The 16375-nt window shown below is 45.7% G+C and overlaps 1 protein-coding gene across 5 annotated transcripts in view; it reads right to left on the reverse strand.

Annotated features, from left to right (window-relative positions):
* The window catches only part of tmem45a (transmembrane protein 45a), a 141870-nt gene that overhangs the window by 77672 nt on the left and 47823 nt on the right, over nt 1–16375 (reverse strand). Inside the window, exon 1 of one of the 5 annotated variants that reach the window (XM_072513486.1) lies at nt 9111–9139. The exons of 2 other annotated variants lie outside the window; for them this stretch is intronic. The gene's annotated coding sequence lies outside the window, so the exon portion shown is untranslated. Of the gene's footprint in view, nt 1–5947; nt 6011–6077; nt 6184–9110; nt 9140–16375 lie in introns of those variants that run through there. 2 more of the 5 variants (XM_072513484.1, XM_072513485.1) reach the window with 2 other exon arrangements.

Genomic DNA, 16375 nt, shown 5'->3' on the forward strand with positions numbered 1-16375 from the left:
TCGCAATATTTGGTGTGGCAGAGGAGCCGGGAGTGCAGGAGGCGAAAGAGGCCGGCATTCTGGCCTTTGCGTCCATGGTAGCCCGGCAAAGGATTTTTCTTCAGTGGAAGGATGCGAGGCCCCCAAGCGTGGAATCCTGCATCAATGACATGGCGGGGTTTATTGAATTGGAGAGGGTGAAATTTGCCTTAAGGGGATCGGTGCAAGGGTTCTTCAGGCGGTGGCAACCGTTGGCAACCGGTGGCAACTTTCCTGGCAGAACATTAGAATATGGTCAGCAGCAGCAGCAACCCGGGGGGGCAGGTAACTAGTGGAAGTTTGGGCGTTTAGCCCAGCATACATAATAAGGCTTGTTTGAGAGCCCCGGCTTCTATTGATTTGTTGAAACAGGTCCAGACAAGGGAAACCATTACTGAATGACAGCTTTTTCCTTCATCTATTTTGTGAATGGCTCAATGTTTATTTATTTACACAAGATAAAGAGATGTCAAGTGCTTATATTTTCTGATATTGATACTTTAAAGGTCTGATTGACTGACAGTTTTATAGGGTTGAACTAACAGAAGTTCTTGGAAAGAAAGTTATGAATGGTTATTTTTTTAATGCATTTCCACACACGCATTGTTAATATTGCGTTCATTGCTTCTAACAGAGTGGATATTGGATGAACAGGCATGTAAGTGCTCGGAGTTGGAATAGAGTTTATGGGGGGAGGTTAGGCATCTGTTGGCATGAGTAAGACTTTTTGAAGTTATCGTTCAAATTGTTTTCACATCTAGATAATGGTTCACAATTCTCTGAGGGGCTGTGAACCATTAATCCTTGAGAAGATAGAGGATGGAGATGGCGTCCTGTAAAGGAACGAGCTTGGGGGCGTTGGTGAAGGCACCGCTGCCGTTCTCGCCATCAAAGTATACCACGAGCTCGGTGGTGGCGGCAACGTTAAAGAACTGGGGCCAGTGGAGACGGCACAGGGGTGCAGTGGGAGCCTCGGTGTGGTCCCCGATCAGGGGTAACCACCGGTTTGTCCCGGGGAAGATGGACGGGGGGTTCCAGGGCTGGCATCGGGCGGGGATCAGAAGAATGGGGGACCTGTTCATTGACGGGACCTTTGCGAGCCTAGGGGCACTGGAGGAGATGTTTGAGTTACCCCCGGGAAATACATTTAGATATATGCAGATGAGGGCTTTTGTGAGGCGACAGGTCAGGGAATTCCCGTTGTTCCTGGCACAAGAAATTCAAGACAGGGTGATCTCGGGTGTATGGGTCGGGGAGGGCAAGGTTTCGGCAATACACCAAGAGATGAAAGAAGAGGGGGAAGCCCTAGCAGAAGAGTTGAAGGGTAAATGGGAGGAAGAACTGGGGGAGGAGATCGAGGAAGGTTTGTGGGCTGATGCCCTAGGTAGGGTTAATTCCTCCTCCTCGTGTGCCAGGCTCAGCCTGATACAATTTAAGGTGGTTCACAGGGCACACTTGACGGGGGCGAGGTTGAGTAGGCTCTTTGGGGTAGAGGACAGGTGTGGAAGGTGTTCAGGGAGTCCGCCGAACCATGTCCATATGTTTTGGTCATGCCCGGCACTGGAGGGGCTCTGGAGAGGAGTGGCGGGAGCAATATCTCAGGTGGTGAAAGTCCGGGTCAAGCCAAGCTGGGGGCTAGCAATATTCGGAGTAGTGGATGAGCCGGGAGTGCAGGAGGCGAAAGAGGCCGGAATTCTGGCCTTTGTATCCCTAGTAGCCCGGCAAAGGATCTTGTTATTGTGGAAGGAGGCGACGCCCCCTAGCCTGGAGGCCTGGATAAACAACATGGCCGGGTTCATTAAGTTGGAGAGGATTAAGTTTGCCTTGAGAGGGTCTGCGCAGAGGTTCTATAGGCGGTGGCAACCGTTCCTAGACTACCTCGCGGAGTGTTAGAGGAAGGCCGGTCAGCAGCAGCAACCCTGGGGGCGGGGGGACGAGAGACTGTTTGAGGGGATGGATGAGCGGGAGATAACATGGAGGGTGGGAGAAACTGGCACGTGCGGGCGAGAGCCAGTGTATAAAGCTACGTAAATATACCATTTTGTCATGTATATACCTTGCTCAATGCGATTGTGTGTTATTTTGTTACGGGGGGGGAGGGGGGTTGTTATTGTTTGTAAGGGGAAAAAATTGTGTTGTCAAAAAATCTTAATAAATATATATATATATTTTTTAAATCCTTGAGAAGATGACCCAACTACACAAAGTTTGCAGGGAGCTAGGATATACAAACATATTATCACAGGCATTAAGAGCAGGAATAGGCCATTCAGCTCTTTGAATGGTGCAGCAGATGCAACAAGATCATGGTTGATCTGGTTGTGGTCTCGTCTCCACTTTGCCTCCTACCCACTTAACCTTTGACTCTCTTGTCTATCAAAAACCTGCCTAACTCTGCCTTGAATATATTCAGTGCTTTCTGGGGAAGATAATTACACATATTAATAAAGCTTTGAGATAAATAAATTCTCCTCATCGCTGTCTTAAAACCTAACAAAATAATAACATACCATTACCTTGCTGTACCTGCATATTGACTTTTTGTGATTCATGTACCAGGACACCCAGATCCCTTTATACCACTGGGTTCTGCAATCTCTTTCCATTTATATAATATACTGCTTTTCTACTCTTCCTGCCAAGTGGACAAGTTCACATTTTCCCACAGTATACTCCATTTGCCACATTTTGGCATTCACTTACCTGGTCTATAGCCTTTTGCAAACTCTCTGCCACCTCTGGACAACTTACTTCTCTACCTATCCTGGTATCATCGGCAAACTTAGATACCATATATTCCATCCCTTCATCCAAATCGTTGATGCAAATAGTGAATATTTGAGGCCCCTGCACTGATCCCTGAAGCCTTCCACTTGTTAGTTTGCCAACCCCAAAATATACTCACTTATTCCTATTCTGTTTCCTGTTAGCTAATCAATCCTTTATCCACCCTAATACGTTAACCCCCCCACACCGTGTAATCTTACCTGGTGTAGTAATCTTTGAAGTGGCACCCTTTCAAATGCCTTCTGGAAATCCAAGTACACCAGGTCTACAGCTTTCCCTTTATCCACCTAGTTTGTTAATTGCCCAAAATACTCTAATAAGTTAATTGAACATGATTCGTCTTGATGCCTACAACTGCAATGGTGGCAGCCACAACCCACACCCTTCTCCTGCAGCAGTGAAAATTGTGCACGTTGGGAATGGAGTGGGAATTCCAGAATCGGGTCGCATCCGCAATTTTTAAAGGTCCATAGCATCTCCCCGACTCAGTGAAAATCCATCCCCATAATTTGGATGTGCCAAAAAATTGCAATGCCAAAACACTTGGCCTAAAGTCTCCTGAAAACAGGAAAGAAAGAACAACAACTGCCCAGAAAAGGTCTCAACACTCTCTTACTAATCAGACAACTGGACTCTTTAAATACAGCTCCGTAAACAATGCAGTGCTGAGCAGCCCGGAACACCCATTTTATATAGTTGTGAATGACTGAGCATTATACTAGGCTAAGTGCCAGGAAATTTCACCTGAATTATGGCATGGGGGCTTAATTTTCATATAACAACCTACAAATGTCTGCTAGCGATATATATCCCAATCGCAAAATTGGCCATGGTGCTGAAAGAACAGGAATTCACCCCCGTGGATTCTTTCCATTTTACCCACATTTTACTCCTAATTATTGGGTGTGACTGGAAAACCTAGTTACACTTACACTTCAAACACCTGAATTTTGTTGTGCCTGTTCTTTAATTTACTAAGCCGATTCTCTTTATTCCTCCCTTTTGCTGCTGCTCTAGACACAAAAAAAACTTGATTACCTCGTGCTAAATAGGATTAGTTGCATTCTAATAATTGTTACTTCAACCATCAAACTCTTCACCTCCCAGTTTTTTTGTTTTATGTTTTTTAAAGATAGTTTATGTTCGTCTTACACTCGCCATTTCATAGATTATCATAGAATTTACAGTGCAGAAGGAGGCCATTCAGCCCATCGACTCTGCACCGGCTCTTGGAAAGAGCACACTACCCAAGGTCAACGCTGCCACCCCATCCCCACAACCCAGTAACCCCACCCAACACTAAGGGCAATTTTGGACACTAAGGGCAATATATCATGGCCAATCCACCTAACCCGCACATCTTTGGACTGTGGGAGGAAACCGGAGCACCCGGAGGAAACCCACGCACACACGGGGAGGATGTGCAGACTCTGCACAGACAGTGACCCAAGCCAGAATCGAACCTGGGACCCTGGAGCTGTGAAGCAATTGTGCTATCCACAAGGCTACCGTGCTGCCCATCTAATTGCAGGTGTCTAAATCTATTTGCTTTTTTATAGAACTCTTGATCTGGCTCAGTGAGCTACCAGAGCATTTTTCCTATCTTATTTATCTTGGCAATCAATTTTAATTTCAATTTCTTCCTTCTTGACTGCAGCTGTTCCTGTGTATCAAGGGTTCCTACCATAACTCTGTCACTACTTTTTTATTTATAGCCAATCTGCTTCACCTTCTGTGTGTATCAAAGAGTTGAAGTAAAATAGCTATGTTTAATTCACCCTGAACCTCGCTGACATCTTTACATTGCAAACCCTGTGGATATTTAGTGACTATACAGTATGTGTATCATCTGGTGTATAACTAAATCCCACAAAGGATTACTGATTCCATTACATATGTAAGTTGAATATATTATATTCCAAAGGAGAACGCTTTTTAGAAATGTTCCAACTTTGTTACTCTAAATTTCCTTCACGGGAACTCAAGTTTTCAGATTCCTATCATTGCAGGTGACCTGCTCGGCTGATGCCAGCAGTGGATGAGTGAGGGCTCAGCTCCATAAAATTAATATTTCTCAATAAAAGCAAGTCTCTTCAATGCCAAACCAGAGACTTTAAATTCAGTAACATCTGGATACCTAATCTCATGTGGCAGTATGTGTCCTTTTTCAGATATTTAAATAAACAGATTAAAACATGCAAGCACGAACATTGAGCTTACAATAGTTAAGAAAATCTGATGAGGCACAATAACTGTTCAATATTTATGAACCACAATAACAGCTTCACACAAAAACAAGAGTTTAGAATTTATTCCATACAATCAGAATTGGTTAATCCTGCCCACAGTGTTAGATTGCAAAGTTAGCTGGCCCACCTTTTAGTTTTAATATATCACTGATCTTCTCAGGTACTCTGTTTATCCATAGAATCCCTACAATGCAGAAGAAGGCCATCTGGGTTCATCGAGTCTGCACCGAGCCTTTGAAAGAGCACTCCACCCAGGGACCACTCCCCCACCCCATTCCCGCAACACCACTTTTGAGCATGGCCAATCCACTTAACCTGCACATCTTTGGACTGTGGGAGGAAACCAGAGCATTCGGAGGAAACCTACACAGACTCGGGGAGAACGTGCAAAATCCACACAGTCACCCAATGCCAGAATTGAACCCAGGACCCAGGCACGGTGAGACAGCAGTGCTAACCACTGTGCCACCCACACAGTCTCAGTAGTTAACAATGACAGAAATGTCTCAGCTTTAGAGTTTCCGTAATTAGTTTGGAGATGGAAATGAAAGTGACGAAAGAAAGAAGAAAATGAAAAACTGCGCTCCATTATACTTCTGTCACCTCTTCCAGTAGTAGGACAGCCCTGTATTATTCTTGTGAGGTGCTCCACCTAGTAACACTGCCGAATACTGGCAATATTAATCCAAATGTGACTGATGGATCAATGAGAGGTGAATCTAGAAAGTAAACTCTTTACCCGTAAATCTCAATTTACTGCACTACAGAAGCTGCACTCAACCACAGGTACAAAGTTGCTGCACAAATTTCTCATTATTAAGAGAACTGAGCTTCAAGTAAATTACTTTCTCAACACATATCCTACTTTAAACATTTAGGATGCACTTGCTTACCAGCTTTTGGTACAACATGCACTACTTCACTGTCCAGCACACACTGCACAGAGCCGTCCACTCAAGAGATCAACCAACTCACACTAAATATAGGCTTTTTCTGAAGATGAGAATCTAAGAAATGTCTTACCTTCAGTATTTGTTCTGCTCCTATTGTTTCTGTAACATTAGCAACACTTAATTTAATTGAAAAATGAATGGTGGTTTCTAAAAGCAGGTTATATTCCCTTCCTTAGCGACAACGCAAACAGATGATTTGGCAGCGAATGAGAACTTCTCACCCGGCTACTCTATGAGCACAATAGTATTAATCATCTACTACAGTGACATGCACATCTTGCCAAAGACTGTGCAGGCTACAGCTAGTATGGCACCTATAAAAATAATTAAATAACACACATCTGTGAAAGAATGATACCTATTCTATTGTCATAAATAAGCAAATAAAGTACAGAATTATAAAAATATTGTTGAAGTAATTAGCATTCTTTAAAATATGCACATGAAGTTCACTCGATCTGGGAGGGAGAAGCAAAAACTATGAAGCTTAAAAGTGTGTGAAATATTACCGAACAAAACTAAATGCATTTATTCCAAGAATAATCATAAATAATTCTTCTTTCATTTGTAACCTTATTCTGGAGATACAAATATGACATTTTAGAATTGATTTAGACCATAAGACATAGGAGCAGAGGTTAGCACTGTTGCTTCACAGCGCCAGGGTCCCAGGTTCGATTCCTGGCTTTGGTCACTGTATGTGCGGAGTCTGCACGTTCTCCCTGGGTCTGCGTAGGTTTCGTCTGGGTGCTCCGGTTTCCTCCCACAAGTCCCAAAATACATGGGGCGTCATTCTCCGCCGGCGGGAGTCTCCATTTTGCCGGCGCCCGGGGGTTTCCCGACGGCGTGGGGCTGCCCCACAATGGGAAACCCCATTGACCGGCCGGTGTTACGGAGACTCCCGCCGGCCGGTCGGGGCAGAAATGTGGCGGGGCGGGTAGGAGAATTTCGCTCATGGTGTTAGTGAACTGGACATTCTGAATTCTCCCTCTGTGTACCCGAACAGGCGCCGGAGTGTGGTGACTAGGGAATTTTCACAGTAACTTCATTACAGTGTTAATGTAAGTGTACTTGTGACAATAATAAAGATTATGAATTCAGCCATTCGGCCCATCGAGTCTGCTCCGCCATTCAAAGGTGGCTGATAAGTTTTGCATTCCCATCCTCCTGCATTCTCCCCATAACCCCTCATCCCCTTATTAATTCAGAACCTATCTATCTCTGTCTTAAATACACTCAGTGACGTGGCCTCCACAGCCTTCTGCGGCAATGGGTTCCGCAGATTCATCAACCCTCTGGCTGAAAGAATTCCTCCTCATCTCTGTTTTAAGGGATCGTCCCTTCAGTCTGAGGCTGTGCCCTCGGGTTCGAGTTTCTCCTACTGGTGGAAACGTCCTCTACATGTTCACTCAATCTAGGCCTCTCAGTATTCTGCAGATTTCAATGAGATCCCCCCACATCCTTCTAAACTCCATCGAGTACAGGCCTAGAGTCCTCAGCGCTCCTCATATGACAAGTCCTTCATTCCAGGGATCATTCTTGTGAACCTCCTCTGGACCCTCTTCAAGGCCAGCACATCCTTCCTTAGATACGGGGTCCAAAACTGCTTACAATATTCCAATATTTGTTTAAAGGTTTGGCAACAGAACGGAAAAAAGATTTAGAACTCACTGGACGGAATTCTCCCCCCCCACGCCGGGTGGGAGAATCGCCGGGGCGCCGCGCGAGTCCCGCCACGCCGCCCCGGCACCCGCACGCGATTCTCCCACCTCCCCCAACCCCCCCCCCCCCCAAACCGGCGCTTACGGCTGGCCACTGGGAGAATCGCCGCTCGCCGTTTGCAACGGGTGAGTGGCGATTCTCCGGCCCAGATGGGCCGAGCGGCCTGCCCAACTCGATGGGTTCCCGTCGGTGCCGTCCACACCTGGTTGCTGCCGGCAGGAACAGCGCGGGAATGCTGGTGGGGCGGCCTGTGGGGGGGGGGGGGGGGGTTCCTGCACCGAGAAGGGGGGGGCGGCCTCAAAAGGGGTCTGGCCCGCAATCGGTGCCCACTGATCAGTGGCCCGGCGTCTCTGAAGGAGGACCTCCTTTCCTCCGCCGCCTCGCAAGATCCATCCAACATCTTCTTGCGGGGCGGCCTCGGGGAGGATGGCAACCGCGCATGCGCGGGTGGCGTCATTTACACGGCTCCGCTTTTACGCGGCGCCAAGGCCCGGCACGCGTAAATGACACAACACCGCTCCTAGCCCCCCGGGGGTGGGAGACTAGGGGGCTGGGAGCGGGCTCCGACGCCGGAGTGAAACACTCCGGTTTTCACTCCGGCGTCGGGACTTTGTCTCCCGATGGGAGAATTGCGCCCACTATGTATAACTGAATTCTTAAAACTTATTTTATTACCCTCAGCTCCCTTATTTTCTGAAGGATACAGCTGGTGTTGATATTTTGGTTGACAGGTTTTGGTTGAAGGCCAATAGCCTTCCAATATCCATAGAATCCCAACAGTGCAGAAGAAGGCGATTCGGCCCTCTGAAAAAGCGTCCAATCTAGGCCCACTCTCCTGCCCTATTCCCATAACCCCTCCTTACCTGCACATCTTTGGACACAGAGGGGCAATTTAGCATGGCCAATTCACCTACCCTGCACATCTTTGGAGTAGGGGAGGAAACCGAGTGCCTAGAGGAAACCCACGCAGACAAGGGGAGAACGTGCAAACTCCACACATCTTCAATGATGTCACCCAAGGCTGGGATCAAATTCAGTGCATGGCACTGGGAGGCAGCAGTGCTAACCACTGTTCCAATCTGCCATGTCATTAAATTCTTCACATTTAAATATAAACATCAAGCATCTGTGCAATATTTAATAAGAGGAGGAAAACAGTGACGTATATACAAATAACATATGTTATTTTGTGAGGAAAAGATTACCAAATGTTCTTTGAAAGTTAATTGTAAACAAAATTGAAAAAAATCAATCACCCCAAAGGGTTAACACTAATGTTAGCCTAAAAGTAATAGTTGTGCATTGCATATAGCAACGCCTGGGGAAACACTGAGGTGTAGCTGCATGATTAGGTGAGAGCGAGGGAGACGTGAAACTGTACCTGTTGTCAATGGCTAACAAGTGACCTTTGCTTCTGTTTGAGTAAGTTACTTAGTTCGTGCCATATCACTGGGAAACAACACTGTTGAAGTAAAAATAGACATAAAAATCCCATTGTGCATCTGGTAATGCAAAAAAACACTCTCAGGAGGCACCCTAGCTACCCAGGATGAAAATATAGTACTGGATTAATATTTGTAATGTGCAGACGGGAAGCGGTAATTACGACAATCGCATAAATTGATATAAACAGGAGCTCGCTACGGGTTGTTCAAAGTGGTGACAACCTGAAATCAAAACGCATTACGCTTTGAGTCACAGTGTCTTAATGATGAGGCTGAACGGCGGAAGAGGAGGAAAGTAAAAGAAGCAAACCCTGCACATGGCATCCCACGACCTCGCGGGATATTCTGTGTCATGTTCCTAAAGATCTGTGGGTCGAGAATCGGCCTATTCAGCCAGATGAAGGCCCATGGCAGAAACCCATGACCCCGATTAGACATCATCGTCAAACTGAGGGGCAGGCGACGATGCCACTTCAAATGCACGTTACTGGCTGCAAAGCACTTTGGGAAGCACTGTGGTCCTGTAAGGAGCAATAACAATGAAAGTCTTTTTTTAAATTACGCATCACGAACCACATGCCCCATTTCAGGGCCTGTCTAATTTAACCCCCTCTGTATTTCTCATATGATTCATAGCCACCACCGACTCTTTCAGACAATGGACTCAAGAAACAATGGACTAGTTGTTCTCCTTTTATTGGCTTGAGTTCCATCTAGTGCTAAACTACAAGCAAAGACAAACATCTTGTCTGCCATCATTTATAAGGATTGAGGTTAGCTCGTAGTCTTTTTAAACCAGTTCACAGCCTATAAATAGCATAGTTTCTACAGCAGCTGGCTTCAGTTTAAAAGAACTCCCACATGTAAAAGCTTGCGTGTGCACACACACGCACTCAAATACAAAGCATGCTGCATGGTCATTTAGCTAGAAGCAGTACCTTCCTCAGTGCTCGTGGCAGTCAGAATAAGTTATCAGTCACAAAACTACTTTCCTGGCCTCTGTCGAATAGGCAGGAACACTTCAGCTGCTCTGGCTCAAAGGTATTACTGACATTTGTACTTAAAATAATAATAATCTTTCTTAGTGTCACAAGTAAGTTTACATTAACACTACAGTGAAGTTACTGGGAAAACCCCCTAGTCGCCACACTCACGCGCCTGTCCAGGTACACTGAGGAGAATTCAGAATGTCCAATTCACCTAACAAGCACTTGTGCCAGAAACCCACGCAGGCACGAGGAGAACGTGCAGACTCCGCACAGACAGTGACCCAAGCCGGGAATCGAACCTGGGACCCTGGTGCTGTGAAACAGCAGTGCTAACCATTGTGCTACCGTGCTGCCCAAGAGCCATCCAAGGTACATGCAGCTCTATTGCTTTGTGCTAGGGAATGAGGGGACAGAGATTCACATTCATACCCTGATTAGTTCAGAATTTCCAGTGTCTATCAGGATAAGATGTAAGGACTAGGAGCAGCTATTCAGACACTCAAGCCCACTGCACTATTCAATACAATCATGGCTAATCTGGTTTCTGTCTCAACTCCACTTTCCCTGTCTGTTCTCCATAACCTTTGACCCATTATTAATTAAAAATCTGTCTATCTCCTCCTTAAGTTTATTCAAACTCCTGGCATGCACTGCACTCCGGGGTAGTGAATTCCACAGATTCACAAACCTTTGAGAGAAGTAATTTATCATCTCCGTTTTAAATCTTCTATCCCTTACCCTAAAACTATGACTTCTCATTCGGGATTGGCCCACAAGAGGAAGCATCCGCTCTACGTCTACTTTGTCAATACCGTTTATCATCTTTATAAACCTCAATTAGATCTCCTCTCATTCTTCTAAACTTGAGGGCGTATAGCCCTAAACTGTTCAATCTCGCTTCATAAGGTGGCACGGTGGCACAGTGGTTAGCACTGCTGCCTCACAGCGCCAGAGATCTGGGTCCAATTTCAGCCTCAGGTGACTGTGTGGAGTTTGCACTTTCTCCTCGCGTCTGCGTGGGTTTCCTCCGGGTGTTCCGGTTTCCTTCCACAGTCCAAAAATGTACAGGTTAGGTGGAATGGCCATGCTAAATTGCCCCATAGTGTCAAAAAGGTTAGGTGGGTTATGGGGATAGGGTGGGGTTGTTGGCCTAAATATGGGCTCTTTCCAAGGGTCGGTACAGACTCGATGGGCCAATTGGTCTCCTTCTACACTGTAGAGATGCTATGATTCTATGAAGACAAATCCCTCACCTCTGGAATCAATTTTGTGAACCTCCTCTGAACTGTCTCCAATGCAACTACGTCCCTCTTCAAATAAGGTGCCAAAACTGTACATGTTTACTCTAGATGCAGTCTCACCAATGTCTTAAGAGTTGCAGCAACACGTCCCTACTTTTATACTCTATTTGTTTAGCTATAAATGTCAAAATATCTTATTGCCTGCTGTACCTGCATGCTACTTTTCTGAGATTAATGCAAGAGGACACCCCCTGTACTGAAACACTTTGAAGTTTCTCTCCATTTATATAATAAGACGTATTTCAATTTTTCTAACCAAAATTGATAACCTCACACATCTCCACATTAAAATCCATCTGCCAAATCCTGACCTATCCATTTGTAAATGTAGTTCCTCGTTGCACCTTACTATCCCAACTATTTTCATGTCAAGTGCAAATTTGGCTATAATACCATCTATCCCTGCATCCAAGTCATTAATATAGATTGTAAATAGTTGGGGCCCCGAGGACCAAACCCTAAGGCACCTCGCTAGTTACATTACCATTTTTCCAATCCACTGGAACCTTTCCCATATCCAGGAAATTTTGGAATATGATAACCAATGAATCCCTACAGAAACTATTTAAATGAACACATTGAACTAAGAAAGTGAAATTTCTGGCACGAGACCAGTTGCTGGAACATCTCACTTCTTCGGGATTATGTCCACATTACTAAAAAAAGTCCATTTTCCTGTGCCCTCACTACCATCTTACAAATATCACATATATATGCAACCCACATGATATAGAGTGACCCAATCCCACCATAGGAATGTGTTATAATCCTAGATGCAGGCTATAACCTTTGGCTTGTCCCATTTCAGCACTGGTAATGTGTATTTAGTATCATGAAAATGTCAAAGTATCTAACAATGTGTAATTTATTAACAAATTCCTAGTTTTTAAATAGCTGTATACGATAAAAGCCCTGATTTTATTTCCTGCCTGGAGGTTGTGTGGGTGGGTCTGGGACACAGCACACACCAAACAGCTTTGTGCAGCATGAGGTCTTGGAATTTTTAATTCCCACCTGGCAGAGGTAGCTTTACACCACACAAGTGCCAGGCAATGACCATCACCAACCCAAAAGAACTAACCATCGCCCCATGATATTCAATGGTATTACCATCGCTGAATCCCCCACTGTCAACATCCTGGAGGATTACCATTGACCAGAAACTGAACTGGACTTGCCACATTAATACTGTGGCTACAAAGGCAGGTCAGAGGCTAGGAATCCTGTAGCGAGTAACTCACCTCCTGACTCCCCAAAACCTGTCCACTATCTACAGGACACAAGTCAGTAGGGTGATGGAATACTCTCCACATGCCTACAAGATCGACACTATCCAGGACAAAGCAGCCCACGTGTTTGGCCTCCCATCCACAAACATTCACTCCCTCCAAAGTGGCAGCAGACTGAATCATGGACAAGATACACTTCAGGAATTCACCAAGGCTCCCTAGGCAGCACCTTCCAAATCCACAACTTCTACCATCCAGAAGGACAAGGACAGCAAAAGCATGGAAACATCAATGCCTGCAAGTTCCCCTCCAAGCCACACACCATTCTGACTTGGTGTTCATCGCTGTTCCTTTACTGATTCTGGGTCAAAATCTTGGAACTCCCTCCCCAACAGCACAGTAGGTGTACCTGCCCCATATGGACTAGAGCAGTTCAAGAACACAGCTCTCCACCACCCTCAAGGCCAATTAGGGCAGATAATAAATGCTGGCCTAGCCAGCGATGCCCACATCCCATGAATTAATTCAAAAAAGCTGTCAATCAGGCAGCAACAGGATTCCAGACAGCAGGTTGCCATTAGGGCTGTGAAGGAACAGTCAGTTACATTCAATTAAGTGGTTGGGCAACGGGGAGGGGAATGGAGGCCTAAGGTTTCCTTGTAGGGCCTAGAGGAGCACTCCTGCTCCACCAAACACACAAGGAAATTCTTCTTCTCTTCTACCATGGAGCATTGAAAATTATAGGCTTACGCTGTGATATTACTATGGGGCAAAATGAGGAAATAAGCCTACGTCTACCTCAGCTGAACAGTGATCAAACCCTGCCGTAGTGGTGTCATTCTGAACCACACGCTAGCCATGTAGCCAACTGAGTTAAGCAGCCTCTCCCAAAAGGAAATTAGAAAAAAAAATTACTTAGCATCTGCTCCTTTCCTGGGTCCAGTGCCTCTTGCCACAACATTGGGCAGTCTTTAATGAAGGCGACAGAGTTCTCAATCACTGGCTGGGGAGCAGAAAGCTCTGTGGAGCCTTCTTTTGGAGAAGGCCTGCCAGTTAGCACTTAAATAGCCAGTGACAGTCCATCCCTGGGATCAAAGACTCCAAGGAGTAAAACCCCACCCCTAAGACCTGCTGTACAGTTAGAGGCCAGCAGCTGCCCATTGCAGGCAGTGTCATTGGCAGAGTTGTGCTAACTGCCTGAAATGCACCTGTAAGTGGCCCAAGATCAGTGAAGGATCTCAGGCAACAGGTGCATGAAGACTGGATTGGAGTCACTTGATTGGGGTTTCAAGAAAATAGGGGAAGGGAAATCAGCAGCAAGGGCTGGAGCTGACTCTCAGCTGGTCCGCCCTTTTCCGATGCACCCTGCAAACCGCTCTAAATGATGGACCCCTTTGGGAGCGCACAAGCAAACCCGACTGCCCTGCCCACCGCTCGGTTACTACCAGCAGCAGCAGGATGTGGCCCTTAAGTGGGCCACAACAAGTCTTCCCACCCTAGACATCATCAGGGCAGAGGCAGGAAGGCAGCAGGGTCTCCACCTGATAAACTACCCCCCCCCCCCCCGCCTTCCACCCCCGACTAAATGTCCCCACCACCCCCAATAACCCCCCCCCCCCCCCCCACCTTCCACCCCCGACTAAATGTCCCCACCACCTCCAATCACGCCTCTTAGGAGGGTATTATATTCCACCCATTGCAAAGATTTCTGGTTAAAATTGCAGTTAGGCCTCACGGACATAATCAGAAGCTGGGCTGCATATTTCCATAAATATGCCACTGCTTTTTGGGCAGGTATCCCTCTCGTCTTTTCAGAAGAGCAGGTTAATATCGGAACCTATGAAAAGGCAGTGGGATCGGTGTGGGTAGGTTACAAACCCGTTCTAACTGCCTTCCACAAGGTGGATATAAAATTACCCCTACAGTGTTGTATGAATCTTACTATTATCTAAATCAATTTCCTTTTTAATCTAGTTGTGTAACCAGCAGGAATTTCAGAAAACCTCTTCCTCTCCTTGAAGCATACCTTCTGACAAGAATACAGCAACGCATTTCCAATCCTTGACTGAACTCTTTCCAGCCTACTGTCTTAGGTCTTATTAAACTTGAGGCTGTTCTTTGAACTTTGAATGCTTAGTTCCCAGAAACACCGATCTTATCATTTTGCTTTCATTAGTCTGCATGGCAGTGAATTTTGTATTAAGTCTACCCATGAATGAGGATGCACAGTAGCTATTTTATAAGGATATATGAGAACTTTAGTGAATTGTCTGATTCAGTCAAAAGCCTGCTTTAAAACCAAGGGCAAATATATATCCACCTCATCAGTTTAACAGATGTTACATTTTCATTGGTTCTATTTGTGACAGAGGCCCCAGAATTACAAGTCCTGTGACCTACCACCATGAAGCATAATGGAGCATGAATCTTGTCCGTCCCAACCAGCCAAACCGCCGACCCTCTCCCAAATTCCAAGATTAGCAAATATAAATACTGCTCGGTGGGACAAACATGCGCATTCCAGCAATAACTACCAGTTACACTGAGAGGCGCAGAAATTCATGGGCTTTACAACAAGCCTGTGTGAAAGTATGTGTGCTGCACTTAAACAGCAAGTAATGCAATACCAGCCCACATCAATTGTAAACCATGGATTAAAAATGGAACCAGGAAGAAAAGAGCCTGAAACTTGTCAGAGTGTGGGGTAAATATTTAGACACGGCAGAATACAATAATGGACCTGGGTGGCAAGGTATTTATCAATACAGCAACCAAGGCCATTTGGAAGGAAGTGGCAGCTTTATAACCCGCAGAACAATATGTGCCGGATTATTGCAGATGAATTACCTCCCACAGTCAGCAAAGGCATGTGTGAAGGCTTTAAATCACCAGTAATGTGTATTTTGTACGTTTTGACAGTAGAACTATATTTACCCAGGAAATGCAATCACTAATCTATGGGCATCACCTTGTCCTGATAGGAACATGTGAGTGGCATCATTTGAATAGATGCATCACCTTGCAGTGTGTGGGTGCCCATCGAAACCTCCCTAAATCATTGGTCTGGCAAATATCTAATTTATGGTTCATGTTAATATTTTAGAGATAATATTTTGTTCTGGGAAGATTAATGTTTAACTGTAGAAAATGGAATAAATGCGACTAAAGCAGCTTGATTACACTTGAATGGTTGGGGCCATGTTGACTTAGTGGGTTAACAGCTAGATAGGCAAGATCCTGGTAAACTGGAGACACAGGCCTGAATTTCCATTTGAGGCGAGTAGTGGGAGTCAAGAAAATTCCTGTCTCGGCTTTCCCAACTCAGTAGAAAGTGTCCACAAAAGCAGGATCCTCATTGCCGAGTGGTGGGGTTTGAGTGCGGGCGAGAGTTCAGCCAGGCAACCTGAGAAAGAATTTGGAGGCATTCACAGGGGCTGCTGGGTGTGGGGGAACTTCATCCTAGTTAAAGTACATAGTTCCTCCAGCCCTCGCCCCTCCTCACCCTCAACCACTCTCTATGCCCCCCATTCACCCCTGTAGCTATTCATGCTCCTCATGCCAGGCTCTGTCCTTCCACTCACCCACATAGCTTGGTATAGGAGACATGAGGAGCCATGTGACTTCCACTCAAAACCCCATAGCCCATCGTGTCATCATGTCAAACTATGGCACTTCCATGGAA

This window comes from Scyliorhinus torazame, chromosome 8, assembly GCF_047496885.1.
Source record: "Scyliorhinus torazame isolate Kashiwa2021f chromosome 8, sScyTor2.1, whole genome shotgun sequence".
In the NCBI taxonomy this organism is placed as follows: domain Eukaryota; kingdom Metazoa; phylum Chordata; class Chondrichthyes; order Carcharhiniformes; family Scyliorhinidae; genus Scyliorhinus; species Scyliorhinus torazame.